The sequence below is a fragment of the Gavialis gangeticus genome, unplaced genomic scaffold, assembly GCF_001723915.1.
Source record: "Gavialis gangeticus isolate Ggan-Ray unplaced genomic scaffold, GavGan_comp1, whole genome shotgun sequence".
Classification (NCBI taxonomy): domain Eukaryota; kingdom Metazoa; phylum Chordata; order Crocodylia; family Gavialidae; genus Gavialis; species Gavialis gangeticus.
This window is the reverse complement of record NW_017729028.1, coordinates 5,299,551-5,321,774: the sequence shown is the minus strand read 5'-3', so window position 1 is coordinate 5,321,774 and position 22,224 is coordinate 5,299,551.

The window sequence follows — 22,224 nt, the reverse complement described above, 5'->3', positions numbered from 1 at the left end:
TGTCGGCCAAAAAGAGGCACAGCTAACTCAGTTTCATAATTAAGTTATTTTATATGGACCAAATCAAAATATTAAATTCATTAAATGTGTTTTATAATTAATTAAACAAAAAGTATGTCAGATATTGAAATCCAAACTGTATATCTTTGGTACTGGGGTTAAAATTTTAAAATGGTGCATCATCTGATGGACTGTTTTGTATTCATGTTGGGTGCAGAGTAACTCATATGAAAAGGCAAAATATTTTAGAGCTGTTATTGGTACCAATCTACAAATACGAAATAAAATTGCTTGGAAAATAGAATAAATGCTTTAAAGTGCCTCTTGTGCTTTTATCAATTGTTAATTTGACAAATGAATGTTTCAGGATCTGACTCAGGCTTTTGCTGCTCTAGATCTGCTGGACCATATGTTATAATGCTGATTAGTAATGGTGTTGTGGAGCTCATTTACCATCTACCGTATCCATGTAACTTTCTGTACTTGTTCTGCATTAATGATAAAAATATCTTTATCTTTCTTGGCTTTCTAGTAATTAAAAATGATCAACTCAAATGTTCCCATTCTACTTTGCTGCTTGATGTTTATTTGCTATATTGCCAGCAAAACAAAGGAAAGGCGGGTTAAATTTGCTGTACGTTGGGTAATGCAAATGTGAGTTACTGTATATCCCTTAACAGCCCATCACTAATTTCCCTTGCATGCCGTTTCCAGGTTTCATATATTGCTGGCTGTTGTGATAGTATGTAAAGCATCAGCTGCTGTTTCACAGCTTGGATTTTAAAGGGTCCAGAAGGAGAGATCAAAAGCTGAATTTCTAATATTGCCTCTAATGGAAGAACTATTAACCAAACAAGCAGAATGTAGATTTCTTTCCTACCAGAATGCTGCTGTTGCAGTGCCACATAAATAAACTTGCACATTGTGCAAGGACATTGTGAATACAGAGTTTCAATCCAGGAACAAACATATTTTTTAACAATTTCTAAAGAGTATGTAGTCTGGCTATTTTAAAGTCAAATCACTTGGATATAATTTCTTATTCTGTCCTCATCACCTTAATGTCTGAGCTCCTTCCAAGCAGTACATTAAGCAACATGGAACATTCAGCATTAGTATTATTAGCAATGGGACCAAGTTAAAAACTGGAAGGGTGTCAGTCAAGAGGCTTTGCAGTACACAGTTTGTGTAGAGAGCTGAAATCTGGCAAGCATGTAAATATAGACTGGGGCCCAACCCATCAAGGCATTGAGCATTTCTTACAGATTTCTGAGGTTAGCAGAGAGGTGAAATTTCTCAGCACCCTAGGAACGGGGCCCAAAAGCTATTAGCTTCATTCTTTCCTCCCCAATTCTGAAAGATATTAATTAGTCCTCTTAATTATACCAATTGTGGCAAAGGAGAACAGAGATGGGTTATGACAGTCTCATTTCTAAGTCTCAGAAAGCTCATTCTTGTTAAAGAATCCACCAAAATACCATAAGGAGAAAACAAGACGGAGATAGCAGGGGATAAAAATTGGAAGACTAAATGAGGTAAACAGACTCTGGCACTGTTGATAGGCTAAAATAACCTGACTGACTTTCATGGCTTGAAGAATAACCTACCTGTTTGCTTTTTAATTCAGTCATTTTGCTTATTTATATAAAACTACCAATCTACACATGAGGATAAATTTACCAAATAAACATATGCTTACCCTAAGAAGATGCCTAAAGACAAGGTCCTAAGTATTTAGGCACTCAACATCCCTTTTGAAAATCTATTTAGACCTCCAAATATGATTTTGAGAGCCTAACATCAGCCACCTACTTTTGAAAATCTTGGCTAAAAGGGTGAAATATGCTCAGCAAAAAGAACACAGTTCCTGTGAGTGGGAGCCAGTCATTTAAAAGCAAAAACATCGTAACAGACAAAGAGTGTCACAAAAGACATAAACATCCATAAGGTGGGTTGGGGTTTTCAGAAGATACATGAGGAAGAGGAAGACATATGTCACTTAGGAAATTGTTCCAGGAGCATGGTGTGAAGTCAGTGAGGAAAGGAGAAAGGAAAAAGCAAAGAGACATAATGGCAGAGGATACTCTGAGAAAGATGTCTCCACTTGCTGTAATCCTTGTCATTTTGTCTTAACTCATTGTCTCTTGCATCTTGACATTTATTCAAATCTTTTGCCTTATTGAAACCAATCCTACAAGCTCCATTCATCCTGATTCAGCACCCATTGCATTTAATAGAAATTTATCTTAATTATGATAGGCTGGGAAATAAAAAAAACTGGCACTGAGGAGATATGGAGTTCCTAACCATGTTAGGTATACAGATAACTGCCATTCTTTGTCTGTAACACAGTCTGTCTTCGATATCTTCCTATTTTTCTCTGTCTAGTTGTTCTTTGGAAAACTTTTTTCTTTCCTCAAAATGCCAAAATGACTTATTTCCTGGAAGTGTTATTTTTTTTCCAAGTTGAAGACTTGTTGGACCCTCTATTCTGTTTAAACTTGGTGCACAGGGGAATGTATGTGATGGGGGAAGAAATCTGGGTCTCAGCATGAAATTCCTGTTTTTGTATTCATAAAAAACACTCCATGCATCAAAGGAAAGAAAGAGGTGTGAAATAGTAAGAAAGCAAAGAAGAGAAAAATATTCCCAAATCTTGCATTTATGTCAGAAACATACTGAGAACATGTCAAATGAGATATGTTTGGCTTTAACTATTAGAAAGTTTCAGCATTGTCCTACCATTGCTTTAAGTTATTTCCTAATGAAGAGAATAGACAGTACATTTGGGTTATTTTCAGCCCTCCTTTTATAATAGACATGTAACAAGGCTCTAAGCTCTAAAGCTCATATTAGTCTTATCCAGTTGCCTATGACTGATAGTGTCCCTTACCAAATGTATCTGAGTGTGTCTACATGTGCTTTTACATGCACCAAAACTTAATATGCATTTACCTAATGAGCATTTAGGTGATGTAGGCACTCATCTACATGCACATACATTAAGGCACATTCACGTGGTGTATGGACCAACTTGGGACTAAAGTTAGTCCCAAGTCAGTCGACATACACAGCGTTAATGCACCTGAGTATGTCTATACATGTATTAAGGTGCTTTAGCTATTTGCACCTAAATTTGATAGCTGCTTTTGCAGGTATCAAATTTAGGCTCAAATAGCCTAAAATTACCATTTTTAAGGTGCATTAAGGACGTGTACATGTAGACCCATGCCCTTTATGTGCCTTAAAAATGGGTAACGCATCTTAAATCAGCACATGTAGATGTGTCCTGTGAGAAGTGCAAGCTATTCTAAAATAGCTAACTATGGAATATCTTGCCTTCAGTTTGTAAACTCTGGGAGTTAAAGCTTGATTGATTGCCTAGATATGAAAGAGTTTGTTGCTTCCAAAACTTGTGACAAATAATTGTTAATGTAGTTCATCAATTCCACATTTTTAATGAAAATCTTGCTGAGGTTCTGGCCTCACCAGTACCTTGTGGCAATGGACTGAACATCGTACTGCATAATGGGTTGGGTTGATTAATGAATAACTGAACTCAGTAGTTTTATCCGCTCTCTGGAGGGGAAGTGCACAAGCATAGGAAGATCCAGGATTTTAAAAAGAGGGGTGTGGAAGTAGCAATTGCTACTGCAGGGGTGGCTGTGGGTGCCCACTCCAAGCTGGGCAGATCATCCTGTGGGAGGAGCACCTGTGGACTTTCTTTATGCTCCGGAATGAGGTAAGAATAACCCCTTCCCTGCCCCCCACTCTTAGCATACCCTGCGTGCTCAGCAGCACCTCCCCTCTCCTCCCATTCTCCGCCTTGCCCTCTCTTATACCTGTGGACCCACCCACTGCTGCTGCTGTTCCATCCCCTTTTCCCTGTGCCAGCTGGGGTTGTGGGGACTGGCTGCATAGGGATCTGTGCTTGGCTGCAGCTACTTGCAGTGGCATGCAGGCTTCCCCTCACATCTGCCACCACACTGTTAGGGAACATCTGGGGGACCAGGCAGGGACAAATCCCAATGGAAATACAGTATCATTCAGATCATTTGCAGGGTTAGGGTCCTTTAGATAAAGGCTTGTACCCAGATGTTGCAGCAAACAGTTGCAAGGCACACTGCTGCAGTGCTCCAAAGCTAATTGCTGTGACTTTTACTTCCACAGGCAACACTTGTCAATCAACTGTGTGGGACTACTGAAGTGCATCAGCTGAGTGGAGAAATGGTGCCCTGGAAGTTAAAGCCACAGCAAACAGCTGTGTGGTTTGTCCTGCATTCAGAAATGTGCTGCAAATTAAGTAGGTTGTGAACTACCTGGATATGAATGATGTGGATTCTGCTGTACTCAAGTGTTCAGCTTTCAGCTACCTTGACACTTGGCTTAGAGGTTGTGCCCTTTTCAAGTCTTGTTAAGAAAAATCAAAGAAATGTATAGTGTCCCTGCCATTGAGAATGGGACAGGAATGGTTAAGCAAATACTTCTTTCTTATTTTTTATTCTATACAAGATGAGATTCAACAAGAACAAGTTATATTGACAGCGGGCGTGTGTAGACAAAATAAGGGGCATGTGTGCATGACACTTTAAAGCAGGTTCAATGCTTTTGCACCGTTTTAATAGTGTTGGTGTTTGCACTTTTCAGCAGCATATTGCGCATTAATTCCAGCTGCTGTAGCACATTCAGTGGCATAATGCTCTTTAATTGACTTTGGGCTGCAGCAAACTAAAATACCTCTGAGGAGTTTGTTTGCTGCCCTACAGCTGTGGAGTGAAGCACCAGGCTCCATGCTGCTCAGCGACCATGCAGGCAGCCCATGCAGGCAGCCTGGCAGCAGCCTAGGAAGGCAGGCTCCCCCAAAGAAAAAAGAAAAAGCAGCGAGCCTGGTCTTTTTTCTTTCTTTTTTGTTTTTTGTTTTTCCCTGGAGCCTGCCTACCTGCATGAGCTGCGTGGGGACCCAGTCCTTCCCTCTGTGGTTTCGGTTCCTCCAGGGATTTCCTGAGCCAGGTCCCTACAAGCAGGTGCCTCCTGGGGGAGGCCTGCCGCTGCTGCAGAGTGAAGCACCAACCTCCCCCCTTGCTCCCAGGAACTGCCCTGCCCACCGGCAGCTCGTCCTCCCCTCCCCACCACCGGAGAGGCAGGTAACACATGGGTGTACATGACATGGGGGTTTACTTTGCCTTAATTGAAGTGGTGTCTTTAAAAACCCACTGCTTCAATTTAGGGACCCCATTTCATCTACACACCCCCAGGAGTGTCACACACAAATCAAGGGAAGTGATTCTTCCACTCTGTTCAGCCCTGATGATGTTTCATCTGGAGTACTGTGTCCAGTTTTGGGCCCCACACTTCAAGGAGTTTGGAAGAGTCCAGCACAGGGCAACAAAAATGATTAGGGTCTGGGGAGGAAAGGCTGAAACAACTAGGGTTATTGAGCTTGGAGAAGAAAAGACTGAGGGAGGATTTGCTAACGGACCAGGAGCAACTGCCTCTAGACAATCACTTCCACTGTGTTTGTGAAAGGAATCCCTAGTCTCCAAGTGGCTGGGGAGAGATGGTACCAAGTCTTCAATCATCCTCCAGTACCAGTTAAGGGTGCAGGCATTTAGGAGCTCAAGTAAGTGCTGTAACTTCCTGAATTTCTCTTTGGCATCATACTGTCCTTGATGTACAGTATACACTGGGCAATATTGTATTGTATTTCATTTGAAACTAATAAAATCAATCTTCAAAAAGGGAACATTTGGATTCAGTTTTATTATACAGTATTTGACCCTACTTCCCCAGCTAAAAATGTATGTTCTTTCTCCAGTGATGCTGTATGCGAACACGAGATAGCAATTGAGCCCTAGGAGCATGACAGCAGTCCTCATAATAGTTTCTTCAGTCTTTTTTACATTGCTTTCCAAAATGATGCTTCCATATGTGCCGTTATATTTAAGCAGCAGATGCTGTGAACTCACAAAGTTGAAGAATGCAGAAGTACGATACCATTTACAAACAGGTTTTCTAGGGAAAGCTGACTTTCCTTGCAAAGCTTTTGGATTTATTTCAGACATTTCATTACTAATTACAAGAGGCCATACAGGATACATTTATACCACTTATTGTTTCTGTCTTGGGGCACCTAATAGATTGGTTATCTAGATTTTATATTATATTGTTCTCTTCAGTTCCACAGCTGTAATAATCTCTATTTGCAACAGCATTAGCGTACATGAACACAGAAGTAAATGATTTAATTTAAAAGAGGATTTGGGACATGGGTTTTGATGTGTTTTGTTCTTCAGCAGAATACCTGACCATAGTTTGAACCAAGGGCAGTTTTGCACCTTAACCTATGTTCATAATTTTAGAAAAATAGGTTAGCTATCTTGAATAAACTGAGTATGAATGGAATGAGGATAATTTGAAAACAATTTTTCAATTCTTAGGCAATCATCTGCATCATTAAAACAGACTACCATTTTCCATTACAGAAATTACTGAAGATGAAGTTAATCAGGATGACTAAAGGCCTGATCCACTATCCATTGATAGGAATGAAAAATCTCTCACTGACTTAGCCTATTTTTAAACTGGATACATGACTGGGAATAAAGAGAAGACAAGGTTGAGATATGAAAGAAAAATAGAAAAAAGTTTTCAGTCTGGCAGTTGTGTCAATGGATGGTTGATGCTATAGAAATGACCAAACAGTGATGGGGTGGAGTTTGCATTAAGCTACATTTAACCCAGTTGCATCTCAGCTAGCTTTATCTCTTGCTTGGCTCCAGTGATTTCAGTGGTGTTACATCTAGGATAGAATTTCTCAAACTGCGGTCCGCAGACCACCACTGGTCCACGAGCTCCGTTCAGGTGGTCTGCAGAAAGGCTGTGGAACAATCGAGAATATCTGTACTTGAAAAGGCAAGACTATGGATATTAAAATATGAGTTGTTTGTTTTGATTTGTAGAACAAAAAAAAAGTTCATTAAGTGGTCTGCCGAAACCCTCAGCAATTTTCAAGTGGTCCGTGAAAAAAAAAAGGTTGAGAACCACTGATCTAGGATGTATTTGGTCCTTTACTTGTTGTTTCAAGAAATAGTAATCCTTTCTCTATATCAAAATTTTATTTTCACATAAATATCAGTACAGTTGCTTGCATAATGTTTCTCAGAGTAATTCATCAGTGATGTGAATACCTATGAAAACTGTAGGTACTCTGATTCCTCCCTAGCAGTACAGTGGCAGAGTGTTTAAGGTATCTCACCATAACTTCAGAAGCATGAGTTTTCTCACTCCGGTTTTGTGTTAAATGATGCTGGTAGGCAGGGGGATCAGGTGTTGCTGGATTTGATGCCACAGCACCCCCTTGGGTGTCACTTGCTATAGAAACTAGTGTGGCTAACTGTGCCACTCTGATGGGCTGCAAGGCTTGGGATGGATATTTGACCTTTTTGACCTAGCCTCTTCACAGGGTAAATATTTTACCAATGTTGTTACAGACTTGGGGGCAGATAGAAGTTGTAAATCTACAGTTGTATAATTGGTAGATGCAGCAAAAACCATGAACACTACAGAAATGCACACCAGAGAGGCACAAAGGTTATGTCTCACCACAGTGGCAGAGAGCTCAGTCTTGTCACTGAATCAGTAAGCTCTACTCACCCACTCCTGCCCTGTCTGGTTCAAACTTGGAAATGAAGCAGGGAGGACACACCCCATCCTACATTCTTGAGTACACTTGCAAACAGTTCTTCTGGGTGGTGCCGGGAGCCCCACTGGAGTGTCTTTGGAGTCTCTCTCAGGTTGACGTGTGAGGAGCATGAACAAGCAAACAGTTTTTACTGCTTCAGTAATGAGGCCGAGATCTAGCTAGCTGTCGTGTAGGTCTATCCAGTAGCTCTGAGTACCATTCTTTCATAGTGTAAACTCTCTGTTCATTCTAGTGCCATGGCCATTAAAAAGAAAGTGAGTCCTTGACCCAAACATCACTGTGCTCCTTCTTTTCCTAATTTGTATGCAGTAGCCTGTAGTAATCCTCATGGCTAGGAGGAAAAACGACACTGAATGTGAACAGCTTCTTTCCAGGGTTGAAATGGGTGTGTGAAATGGTCTTGCAGCCCCCAAACAACTTGCTTCATAAAAAAAAAGTGTCTGCCTCATGTGCAGTTTGTCTTTTGGAGTTTAGCATCTCTGTCTGCCTACCTGGTTAAGAGAAAATACTGGCACTGGTCTGTTGGGGCACTGCTTCACTCCATTCCCCATTTGAAAGGACATGGTAGGTGTCATGGTGGAAGCTGGCAGGGAAAGAGTGGATACACGAATAACAGGAAGAGAAAAAGTAGAGGTGTGCTTATGTGATAAAGGCAGAGTGGAGACCTATTCTGTATTAAAAAGTGTTTGGATTTGGGGTCCTGGTACAGACCTGTTAGAGATAGTGCTTTACTACAAAATTCAGACTTGTTTTTTTCCGAGTTCGTAAGTGGATGTCCCTACATGGAGTTCTGCTTCAGGCCCCTGTCTAGGAATAGGGCCCGAATTTAGAATGAAGGGGTAATGGTTCTTAAATCAGTAGAGAGGTAGTGGAAATTAAATATAAAAGAAATTCAAGAAAGAGATAATTTATGTAAATGAAAAAAGCCTTGAGCAAACCATATATCCTCATCATTGTTGGTGTCTGAACAGAGGCTCTGAAAAAGTTGAAACACTTGCATAGGTTTGCTTTTCTTTCCAAATCAAGAGTGCTGCCCTACTAAATGACAAAATCCAGATAGAGTGTGGAAGCAGCAGGATCCCAAATTAAACAACTGGGAGGTTGATAAATGCTTCCAGTAGCAGATTTCACTACAGATGGAATCGTTTGACCATTCGACACGCCACAGTCCACATGTTGAGGGCTTCTGAACATCTCTCTGCAACATTAACTTCATAAAAACTTCCATCAGAGAGCCCCGATCAGACTCAATGTGCCTTTTTTAGAGCTTTTTCAAGCAGCAGATCTAAACAGTATAAGAACCTGCCCTTCCCTCCTTGACATTTTTCTGTCAGTAAATTGGAATCAGATGGAAGGTATCATTATTTCCACAAAGATTATCATGCAAATTAATTCCTTTATAATAAATGTTGGTTCCCCCCCACCCCAAAAAAATCTTTTTTTAAATGTCTATGCGGCCAGTAAATTCAATGAAATGGAGAACTTTTTTTCCAGGCTGAATGTCTCTAATTGTACTGCTGTCCTTGGCCAAAGAACATTTTTTCACTAACCAACACTTTTAACAAGCATTTTATTAATATCCTGGACACCTGATAATTTTGTCCTTCATTTGTTTTTCCCCTACTACAGGTTGTTGAGTTTTTTAAAATGCTGCACTAGTGTTTTTCACTTCACAGTGACAAAATAATTACATACCTGGCATTAGGAAAATAAATTTGCAAGAAATTAGAGTATTTTGATTCCAAGTATCTTTAAGCATGAAAGATGATTTTTTTTTAAGCTGTAATCCTTGATTTTAGGTGTTGGAAGACAACAGGTGGTTGTTCTGGCTTAGTTAATATCCAAGGAAGAACTTAAAGCTTGTTAATGATCTCTAACATCTTTGGTCATAAAGGAAACTGATTGCAAATTGCCAGTTGCGAACTGGAAATTTACCAAGAATGTGTGACCAGGTAGTTGTGTTTCCAGTTCATATATAGCTACAGAAGATAGTTGTGGTGAAAACATATTCATTTACCAGCAAGTAGGACCTAATGCAAATCAATATAAGTTAGCAAGACTTGTAACAAAAACACTTTGTTAAACTTTGTGTATCTGTGCATGCAAGAGAGAGAAAGAGAATTGCACAGACACGCATATGAATAGCACAATTGCTAAAGGAAATACCGTATTATGATGTTATTTACCAAATTTCCTGTCTACAGCACATAGTGGTGCCACTGCTGCTTGTTCCTAGAGAACACCCATGCACATGTGCTCTGGTGTGCTGCAAGTTGCTCTGGGTGCGGTCCTGGGGGCTTCCTAGGGCTCCAGCAATGGCAGTCTGGCAGCAGGGAGCACAGCCAACAGCTGGAGTTTAGCTCTGGCTGGCCAGGCTCTGGTTTCAGGCAGCGCTTGCTGCCAACACATACGGAGCACTGTACTCCTGGTGGCCCCAGGCAGACTTTTAATATTGGTCCCCCTTTTGCCAGAGATGTCAATATGTGGCCTGTGTGGTGTGTGGCGCCCCAGACAGGTCTGTGACACCGCGTACTGATCATATGCACTCATCTGTATGTGTCTGATGAGTCAACATGCTGTTGGAGGTGATATCTTTTTGAGCAGATGCAAGTCTAAGATATCTAATGCCTTCTACTTATGATAAACCCTAGAAAATTTCTAAAGAAAGCTAACACTAACCTCTGCCTAAATTCCTGTTTGGAAGATGACATTCTAGTTCCCTGACATTGCCTTCTGTAATTTTAGCTGTCTGTGCATTATTATTATTATTATTTTGCTGTTTCTTTATTACACTCTGGTACGATTCATAATATGCTAAGCACCACACACATTCTCTCTTGTTTTTTCTCAGATATATCCCTGTCCCTGCAAAGACACAGTCCTTATTTTGAGTTGCTCATAATCTAAATAGACAAGCAGGTGCAGGATTTTACTCCAGAGGTACTGGCAATTTAGTATTGCTTGAAGAAATGTTTATGTATTTGTGCACATATGTCTATAATATTTTTTGCTGTAAATTTCTTTGGGATTATTCATGCTGAAACATAAATGTAAATTATGTTTATGGTTAAAGGGCTATTCATAGCTCTTGTCCCTTTACTGGTCTCTGAGTACATCAGTTTAGATACTTGGTTTCATTCATAAGTATCTTGAGTGGAATTTCACAATTCTCCTATTCTAAGACTAAGATGTAAGTAGTTTACCCACTCTTTCCTAACAGTTTATTTCTGTTTAAGTTCAGGTACTTGTATTTCATCCATTCAGGACTTTGTGATCCCACAGTCCAAAAAAAAGTGACCTTGTAAAACCAAACAGGTTTATTAGCAAATGAACAAAGTGTAGGGAACATTTTCAAAAAGCCAACAGTCTACGAGCCTATTTATTCATCTAGTCCTATGCTTCACTACAAAGACTTGTTAGATTGATTTGCCTTGTGAATTGCAGGAATAGAACAGATTAAATCTACCTTCTTTTATTGAGTTTAGGAGCCCTTTGAGAACTAGCCTGATCTTAGTTTATCTTCCACAGGGTATATTCTTGTTTTTTCCTTCTTTTTCTCAAAGTCTCAACCTCCCTTTTTGAGTCTTATCCTAAATGCTATTTGCTCAATGGTGTTTCTTAAAGTGTTTGAAGTTTTTTTGCCCCAGGTTGTTTTGACCAGGCAGGCCACAAAAGTTAATGATCTTTACTCAATTGGTTGGGGTTAGAAGAAGCAGGTGGTTAGGTAGATAGATGCATTCAGTTTTCATCTCTTGCAATTGCAGCTCATGTGTCTATGGGAATGTGAGTTTCTTGTATCTGAGACTCTCAAAGTACTTTATAAGTCTTAATAAAGTTAATGAATTAAACATTACAGGTAAGGAAGCATCAGTGTATTCATTCTATAGATATAGAACAAGAAGCAGAGAGAGGTTCTTGCTCAGATTTCCAGAACATTGAATAAAGTTTCATAGGCAACTCACACTGAAATTAAGTGGGATATAAACATCTAATATTCTTAAGCTCCTTCAAAAATGCAAGTCTAAATGCCTTGCCCAAAGTCACAAAGCATGTCAATGGAAGAATTTAGAATACTCCAGTGTTATAAACACAATACTCTGTTTCCCTTCTTCTATTAATTTACCAATGAGAGAAGTCATCACTCCTTTATTTAACAGCACAATTATTCTTACAAAGAAATACTCCACAAAACTCTCCATTGGTTATTTATTTGTTCTAATGTCCTTTCATGTTGATTAAACCTTAGCTAGTATCTCTCAAAGAGCCAGAAGAAACATATGCTGTGAGACATACCTGTAGCAAAATAGACAGATGGATAGGTAACACTTAAAAACAGGATGGTCAATGAATAGCAGTTCATTTGGTATTCATTGTGATAACATTAATCTTGATGAATAAAGTATATTGAGCTTTATTTAGAACTGTGTGGTAAAAATGCTTGCCTTGTAAGTAGTTATTCAAAAAAACATAAATCATTCTCCATATTTTTCATTCTTATGCTACTTTTGTCATAGAAGGAAAATGGGTTTTCACCAGCACATTCTGTCTTGCAGAACAAGAAGATGTGTGTCATGTTAAAGCGTTAAAATTTTCTGGGATTATTATTACCACTGCATAAGGCTTGCTCAGATCTCACTTGGAACCTTTGTGTTTTTTACAATTAATTTTAAAATATATAAACTACCCAAAACATATTTTGCTGGCTTATCACTCTCATATTCAGTTAAATACACTGTGGATGTGAAAAATACCTATTGCTTGTATGCTGTAAACAGGCACTAGATTGTGTTCTGTTGATTACAGATAGTTTATATTGGCTGGATTGGGCTTGAGCTGTCAGCACATAAAGAGAGAAATGGACAAAAGAGGCTCTGAGAGCAGATGTTGACACTGGAAGCTAGAATTCTGGGATCCTCAGCCTGTGGATATGGAAGCCCAGCTGGGAGAAAGAGACAGGCTGCATTCATAGAGCCTCTCTGGGATCCTTGCCCCATGCAGGTATCCAGCCATTGAGAGACAGGAAGATGAAAGGCTGCTTCACAGATGTCACCTGCTGAGGGTTCAGCAGCCTGTCCAGAAATGTCATGTTTGGCAGCTGGTGCAGAATCCCTCCCACCAGTTCTGGCGTGCAGATTCTCACAGTATTCCGGGAAAGATGCTTACACTAGGGCTTCCTAATGAGACTACATTAAAGAGAATTTTTGGCTTCTGTCTGTAACAGCACATTGACATTAACCTAGCTGTCCATTTATTATACAGTTCTACTGAAGATCAGTCACTCTAACAAAATGAATTTTAGACACAAGTATCAAGCCATTTGCCTTGGATATCTGTCTAGATGGCTACTACTTTAGCTAAACACATTCTATGTTCCTTTGGGTTTTTTTGTCTAAGTTTCAGAAAGTACCATATATTCATTGATTAAACGAGAAGCAATGAGGGATAAAACTAAATGGAAATACACAGCAAATAAATTAATAGGCATCACAAAACTGTAGTAGGTAGATGCCAGTCAAGCAATCGTACCCCCAAACCCCCTATTCTAAGTTACCTACTAAATAATAACAACTTGCCTTTGGGCAATGGATTATCTCAGCAACCCACCACAATGAATGAGAACAAGATTGCAAAGTTAAAAAAGAAAGGTGATAGCAGCTTAATTATTAAGAAGCAAAAAGATATTGAATCTCAATTTTGTTGTGATTTTTTTTAAATCTATCCCCCCCCCCCCTTTTTCACTTAAACCATTCAGATTAAAGCAATTAACATCTGTATCTCATTTTGGGGCCATATTCTGGCCTGAACAGCAGGGAAATGAGCAGACAGTCATCTCCATCTTGGGTACTGACCCAGAATTCTCAACCTTGCACTCAGTGAGAAGGAGTTTCATCATCAAAAGTGACAGACTGAATGTGGGGTCCTGACTCCGTTGCATATTACCTGGCAGATTCAAGCTGGAGTTGGGGACAGCAAATACCACAGCTTGTTAGTGGTTGTAGCAGAGGGTTTCTGCATGCTCTTAATCTAACATGCCCTAGTATAGTCTGCCTGTCTCTATCCTGCATAAGGAGAATGACTCCAAGAACTGTCATTGCTCAAATAACTTTCTGCACACCTTTTTGAAGTTAGTGAAATGTGAAGTTTGACAATTCCAATTTAAGCTTTCCATGAATGGGTGGCCCTGCCTCAAATTGAGAGTACAGTGTGAACATCATTCTCAGACAGCAAAGCCTGATCCTTAGAAAAGTTTAGAACTGATAAAATGATGTGTTATGCACAACACCCGTGCAGTAATCGTAGCCTGCTCTTCTCTTTCTCTTATCTCTGAGTTGTCTGTTCTGTGAAAAATTCTGGCACTGTCCTGTCTTTGCACTTGATGCTCATCAGATGTATCCCTTTACTCCAGACCTTTTTCTTCTGTCCAGACTAAAATCCTTACTTTCCTTTCTGACACTTTCTCATGGATGTTTAGTTATCACCTAAAGTTCAACAGGTCTAAAACATAGGTAGCAAACTTCCCTGCTACCTCCTTTTTTGATTACTGTGAACATTTTTGCCAATTTAGGGTAGGTGTGCATCCAACAAGTCTCACAAAGTAAAAATCTTTTCCAAATACATGAGAATTAAAAAAAAAAGCTGAATTTAAAAAAATCCAAACCAAACCCTATGTATGATTGTCAGATTCTGGATCTTTCAGTTTTAACATGTTCAGGCATTCTCTTGCTCAGACTTAATCATGAAAACCTGAAAATTTGTATTCAATTTGTTAGCAGTCTTGGTTCAAATACAATAGTCTGTTCTCTACCCACCAGGTTAGGCTCCCATCTAGTTGAGAGGGAGATTTTAATTAAAGAACATTAAATTTAAATGGCTTAGAAAATGTCAACATGGGTTCCTATTTTCAGCCCAACACAGATGATAGAATCAGAGGGCATAAATGAAAATTAAACAAAAACAAATTCAGAACAGATGTCAAGAAGCATTTTTTCAAGCAGCGAATCATAAACGTGTAGAATGGCTTACTAGGCAAGATAGTTAAGTCAAAAACACGGAGGTCGTTAAAGAAACAATTAGAAGACATCATGGTGTAGGCTGAAAAGAGAATGAGATAGGATGAGCCAAATGGCCTCCACTCACTCCAGAAGCTTCCCATGTTCTCATGTGAATCAAGAAATCTGGACTCTGCTGCAGGCTTCGTAGGCACTATAGTAGATACTAGCTTGAAAAGAGTACTTTATAGTTTATCTGTAGAGAGCTGTAAAAGATTGCAGGTATTCTGACTTTGTATAATTATTATTCAAAAGACTTCATGACTGGATAACTTCTGCCAAACCTACAGTGTGTGAGCTATTATTTTTATATAAAACATTTACAATTGGTAATGAGCTCTTGTCTACCCTCCACAGGGTTTGCCGGCAGAGTTTTATCAGCAAAAAGCCACTGTCAAGATGTAATTTCAAGTAAGTACTGGCTTATACCAGTTCCCTGTGGGTGCATCTACACAAGACGTTTACTGCAGAGCTGCCTGATTAGCTCCATAGTCATGGGCGTCCAGTGCCACCTTAGTCGGGGGGGCACATGCCCTCTCTGCGACACCAGTCCCGCCAACTGTTGTGGAGGGCGGGGTTCCCCTGCGGGCAATCCTGCAGCTGCTTCTGGGAGTGGCTGCAGCCACTTCTGGGCTGCTTCTGGGGCCTAAGCAGCAAGTGCAGCCAATCAGGGGGTGCACATGCACCCCCATGCACACTCTATGCATTGTGGCTGTCCATAGTAAAGTCTGAGCAACTACATATGCAACCTTATTAGACCACAGTAAACTAATAAACACTGCTGTATGTTAATAATTGCAAACACAAATACAATTCAACAGCAGCATTATTTAGTGTGCCCCAATGCATGCATAGACACTGAAGAGGCTAGCTGGGGCATGAAGACACTTCAGTACAAGGGATGCCTGCTGTCTAGCCCCACACTGGAGCACCCTTGTGCTCCAGCCAGCCCCTCCACAACATGTTGAGCCAGGTCAAAGCAGCAGCTCTGCAGAAAAGGACCTGGGGATTACAGTGGACAATAAATTGTATATGAGTCAGCAGTGTGCCCTTGTTGTCAAGAAGGCTAATAGCATACTGGGCTGCATTAGTAGGAGCATTACCAGCAGATTAAAGGAAGTAATTATTCCCCTTTATTCTGCATTGGTAAGGCCATATTTGGAGTACTGTGTCCAGTTTTGGCCCCCCTGCTACAAAAAGGATGTGGGCAAGTTGGAGAGAGTTCAGTGGAGGGCAACAAAAATTGTCTGGGGGTTGGGGCACATGACTTAGGAGCGGATGAGGAAATTGGGCTTGTTTAGTCTGGAGAAGAGAAGACAGATATAGGACTTAATAGCAGCCTTCCGCTACCCAAAGGGCACATTGCTGACTCATATCCAGTTTATTGTCCACTGTAATCCCCAGGTCCTTTTCTGCAGAGCTGCTGCTTAGCCAGTTGGTCTTAAGCCTATAGCAGTACTTAGGATTCTTCCATCCTAAGTGCAAGACTTTGCACTTGTTCTTGTTGAACCTCAAGACATTTCTTTTGGCCCAATCCTCCAATTTTTCTAGATCACTCTGAGTTCTATCCCTACCCTCCATCATATCTGGTATTCCTCCCCCCCCCCCCCCACACACACTTACTTCGTGTCATCTGTGAACTTGCTGAGGGTGCAATCCATCCCATCTTTCAGATCATTGATGAAGATATTGAACAAAACCAGCCCCAGGGCCAACCCCTGGGGCACTTATATCACTCCTAAGAGAATGGAGCTAGACTGTTCTCAGTGGTGGCAGATGACAGAACAAGGAGAATTGGTCTCAAATTGCAGCAAGAGAAGTTTAGGTTAGATATTGGGAACAATTTTCTCACTAGGAGGGTAGTAAAACACTGGAACATGTTACCCAGAGAGGTGATGGAAGCTCCTTCCTTGGAGTTTTTTAAGGCTTGACAAAACCATGGCTGGGATGATTTAGTTGGGGCTGGTCCTACTTCGAGCAGGGGGTTGGACTAGATGTCCTTCTGAGGTCTCTTCCAACCCTATTTTTCTATGATTTTATGATTATGTAATCTTCTCTGGTTTAATTTAATCCATTTAGGAAGTGAATTAACCCTAAATAGTTTAAACTCAGTTAGAACATGGGATTCCAGAATAAGCATGTCCACATGGAAAGTTATTCTGCAGAAACTATTCTGGTTAATTTCTGCATGTTGGCATTCCATAGTCTTGAACAATTGTCCCTCATCGATACAGTCTGTGCTGGGGAGGGAGGCAGACTCTGAAGAATTGCTACTTCCATTATGTTCCTTTGCCCTTGACAAGTGAAAAGAGAAAAGAAGAAGTCAGGTACCCCCTAATATGCCTGATGTCTTAGTTTTGCCAACATAAGTACAGGGAGCCCAAGAAGGAGATTATGATTGCATTCCAGGCTGCCCCCAGGGCTGTGCAATATAGCTGTTTCTTGTTTCAGAAACTGGTAAGATATGAAGTATAAGGTACAAAGAAAGGCAGCCAAGATGAACAAGAGTATGGAGAAGCTGCCATACCAGGAGAAATTAAAAAGCCAGGGATCTTCAGTCTGGAAAGAAGAAGGCTGATGGTGGATATGATAAATGTCTATAACACCATGAAAGGTGTAGAAAAATTGAATAGGAAACTGTTATTTACTGAGTCCCAGAATACTGGAACTAGGGGAAACTGATGGAAATGAGTAGGAAACAGGTTTTAAACGATCAACAGACAGTACTTTCTTATTCAATGTGTAGCTAATCTGTGGAACTCACTGACACAGGAGGTTGTAGATGCAGATGGAATACCCAGCTTCAAAATGGGACTAGACAAATTCATGGATGATAGACCCATTATTAGCTAGTAAACAGAATCATTAGGAAAGTATCTCTAAGCCAGGGCTGTCCAACTTCTAAGCACCTGGGACCCACACCAGCAGAGACTGCACAATGTATGGGCTGCACTAGGCAAGCTGTGGGACATGAGGACTGCCCCCCCATCCCCTGCTGCTCCATGGGCCTGCATGGGCAGCTCCTCCACTGCTGCACCTGGCACACCCTCTACTACTGAATGGTCCACTTGTCCCTCCCTCCCCCCCTGACTGCACCATATGGATTCCCCTCTCTCCTGCTGCAAAATGTGCCCTTGTAGGCACCTATTCTACTGGGCTTCCACCTACAACCACTGCCCAGTGGGAGTACTATCACCCCCAACCTGTGTTACCCCAACCCCACATGTGGCCCAGACTCACTGCACTGCATCGCGCTGCCCCCTCAGGCAAGAGCAGGAAGTAGCAGCCAGAAGAGGGAGGTAGAGCTCCTGTTGCTGATGCAGCTGAAGTAATGGGGGGAGTGGTGGCCAGGGACAACCCCGGGGGCTGCCAGTTGGACAGCTCTGCTTTAAACCAGTGATGGTAGATGTCAGGGAAGATATGACCAGAGATACAACCCTCTGGATGCACCATGTTCATATGGTCTCCTTCTAAAGCATGTGCTCCTGCCACTGTCAGAAACAGGATGCTGATCTGGATGGACCATTGGTCTGACTCAATGTGGAATTTTTGTATTCTTGTGTTCTTCTGTGCTAGCCCTATGGAATTAATACGTCATTTCATCTTAAACTTGCTTGGTTGTAATGTAATTTTATAAAGAATTTGAATTGAAATGTCAAAACATTATCTTTTTGCTACCTCTAATATTTACCTGTATTTTTTCCTCCAAGCTTATATGGTGAACAAGACTAAGTAGAAATTAAATCACAACATATGATTTCCTTCAGTTAAAATAACAGCTGTTTGATGAATTCAAAAGAATTGGCAATGGTCTCTTCACTTTGCATCTGTTCATGGGAGGCAGGGTAACTCAAGTCTTGAACAAATATATGCTGAGGCATGTAATTCAGAAGGGGAGACTGCATGTTAGCTCTGGTCTACTGTGCAATGTTTTGCTGGCTTTCCTATGTTGTCTTGGTGTGCGAAAAGATCACACCTTATAGCAGACAGCTATGCTGGCAAACTGTGGGCTAGATGTAGTTATGTCAAGGAAGAGAATTACTACTGGCTTAACTAATGGATTTGGAGAGGTGCTATAACCAGGCTTGAAGACAGAAGCATAAGTGGATGCTTGAGCACCGTGGGTGGTAGCAATGCATGGGGCAGCATCAGGGGTTAGGCTGCTAGTGGTGGCAGCCAGGCTGGTAGTGCAACTGCTGATATTTTTGTGTCCAAGGTTGATACCTGCAGCTGGTATTCTGATCACCCCCCTTTTGTTACACTGCAGGTTGTAGAAAAGCCCATTTTTTCCAAATTGGGCTGGTTGTAGAAAAGCCCAAAGGCACATCATGTCTTCATGATGTAGACAAGTTGTTACTGAGGCTGGACTGGCTATCACTATCAACTAGACTGTAAGCAGACTGTTCTTTCAAGTACAGTCATGGGAATGGGCTTTCAAGGGAGATGATGCTCCCCCCTACCTTGGAGGTCTTTAAGAGGAGACTAAACAAGCACCTAGCTGGGGACATCTGACCCCAGCACTCTTTCCTGCCCAGGCCAGGGGGTCAGACTTGATGATCTACTGAGGTTCCTTCCAACCCTGAAAATCTATGAAATCTATTAAATCCTTGCAACATGTAGACTCAATGCCTGCATACATGTCCTTTAATAGGGTCCAGGTTTTGCTGTGTAATATTGCCAAATTTCATGGTACCCAGTAGGAATTTGCAGTAAAACAGGGATACAATCTCATGCCCCAAACCAAAACAAAACAAAATTATATCATGAGAATCATTTAATTATTTTTAAAGGAGAAAATCCATACTAAAGTTACTCACAAAAATAGCCATACCCTTGTAACATACTAATTCTAAATACTGGAAGTTTAATAAAATAAAAAGTAAATTGGCCTATGCTATTGGAGTTGTGCTTTTGGCTATGTGGCTGAGCAATTGTTTGGAAGCTAGAGAATCTGGTTTTAGTCCCACTGTTAATTAATTGTATGTTGCACTTGCACTGCAGTCCACCAAGGAAGATGTAAAAGACTGTGTCCAGATGTGGATTATTTAAGCATTAGTGGCTCAAAGGTATTTACTGGTCAGGTAATGACCAGCTGGAGTAGTTAAGTGCTCTAGGTGAAGCCAGTTGTTCTGTGATTGGGAAAGTCCTTCAAACGGCTGTTGTACAATAACTGAAATTTTTTTCCTTTGTAATTTGATTTATTCTTGAATGTTTAAAATCCTGAGCCTTGATAATATTACACTGCCACTCAGTTCTGCCAACACACTCTTTTCAGTGGCCACAGTCTGCTCATCCTTGCTTTCTCTTAATGGGAAATTGTTCTGTTTGGAGCAATGCAAAAGCAAAGTATTACATGCAAATTATTATTTTTAAATTAAATGTTTTTCTGGAGCAGGAAGATGTCAATTTTTTATCCAAACAATAAATTAAGAGGCAGGGGGAAGAGGCACACTGTTCCAAGCCACCCCCTTTTACTTAGTCAGATTGTGGAGCTGACACCTTATAATGGCCTCACCAAGTTCACCAGAACAACATGACTCACTCTAGCCACATATTACACCTAGCTGCAGTGACTTTAGGCATAATCTTGAGCAAGGGGCAGAACATATACTGCACCACCATCCACAGTGACCACAGGAAGCAACGGGATTCCTCTGTGAAACACAGTTACTCCTCACTTTCTGTTTGCTTTTGATGAGGGAGGAGAATGAGGTAAAATGGATAGTGCATCCAGCCACGCATGATGACAACCTATATGTCTGCTCAGTTGGGGAATAAGTAATCAAGGCAGGACCAAGGAGACACCCAGCCATTCTCAGGAGCAGGGGGAGCAGACCTATTGCTATGTTTACTCAGTGTGCCTGAAGCCGGTTAAGCAATATAGTGGGTTTTGTCCCTTTGTGCAGGCAGATGACCCTTCTGTTTCATGCACAGTGCTCTGTGCAAGAATAACATTTGGATTGCAGCAAGTTAGATGTTTATTTGAAGTGCTGTGTGCTCACTGCAGCTGCTAGCAGCCATGAGGTGCATTGTGTGCTTGGAGAAATTGCAAAATTCTCCAATCATATTGAGCTTCCTGGTGCCACCCTCCAAATCATCCTCATAACAACTTGTGTTCCAACCTGCAGAAACCTTTAGGTTGATACATATTTCCTTGTACTAAATAAACAAAAACAACAAAAAACATGTATATATCTGTGAGTGTTTGGCTGTTTAGGGCCACAGGTTGCCAGCACATAGTCCACAGTTGGGGCGTGTCTTTTACCACCAGTCCAATATGTAGCCTCCTAGGTGCTGTAGTCATGCAGGTGTGATTGCTGGCAAACCACTCCTTGTTTGGCATACTACTTCAGAAGCAGGATTTGGTTCTTTCCTGTTGTGGTCTTTCTGTTAGTCATTGTCTTCCTGGTGGCCACCTGTATTTCTTGCTTGAGAACCAGTCAGAGGACGAGTCTTCTGGATGCTGATGTCTTCTGTCCCAGCAAATTGTTTTCCTGACATTGCTTCTCTGTAACTGTCTATGGTTTCTATTCAACTGCTGACCCTCAGTGGTAAGTACTCCATAGCACTTTGGCCAAACAACAGCTTGGACAGTGGCCTTTTGCCATTATTTTATGTGGTTGCTGCATGGCTGAACCCTGACCCTATGTGGAAAAGCCTCAGGTTTCTAGCTGCTCTACTGTAATATGCTTCTTGTCTGCCTTGCCATCCTCTGTGTGTTGTCTTCTTTCCGTTCATCCAGTTGTAGCAGGCTGTCTCTTATAGGAAGCAGTGTCCTGGTTCTTTGTCCCATTAGTGTCTGGCCTGGGCTACTATCAAGTCCCTGAAGTGGGGTGAGGGGCAGCGGGTATTGCAATGGTCCAACAAATAGGGATCATGCCCAGTCCTTTTTACCCTTTTCATGAGACTTCTGGCTATCTTGACAGCTGATATGCTGGATACTCTAGAAGAGTAGTCTTATGCTTCAGTTCCCATTTTGTGCTAAATGCTTTGAATTGATCAGCTGTATATGGTGGCTCATTATCTGAATACAAGATATTGGGTATGTCTCACCTGGTAAAGTGCACCTTCAACTTCCTGTACTCCAGATAGTCCACCTCCCAAAAAGTGGAGTAATAATCTACTGTGACCATATAGTTTCTGTTGTTGAATGCAAACAGGCCCCAACTTTTTCCCAAGGTTGTGTTGGGATTTCATAAAGTTGTAGCAACTCCTTCCATGCTCTTTGTACACTTCACACTCCTCCTTGTTTGTCCTTATTTGGAAATTAATGTCTGGCCAGTAGACACACTCCTTAGCTCACTGCAGGCATGCCTCTATTCCCAGGTGCAGAGCATGTATTCTTCTCCTGTTACTGTGTCTCAAATTGTCAGGGATTACAGCTGTGTCACTTTTAAATAAAATCCTATCTTGTATACATAGCTCATCCCTAACCTGCCAGTAGCAAATGACTTCCTGTGGCACTTATTCCTT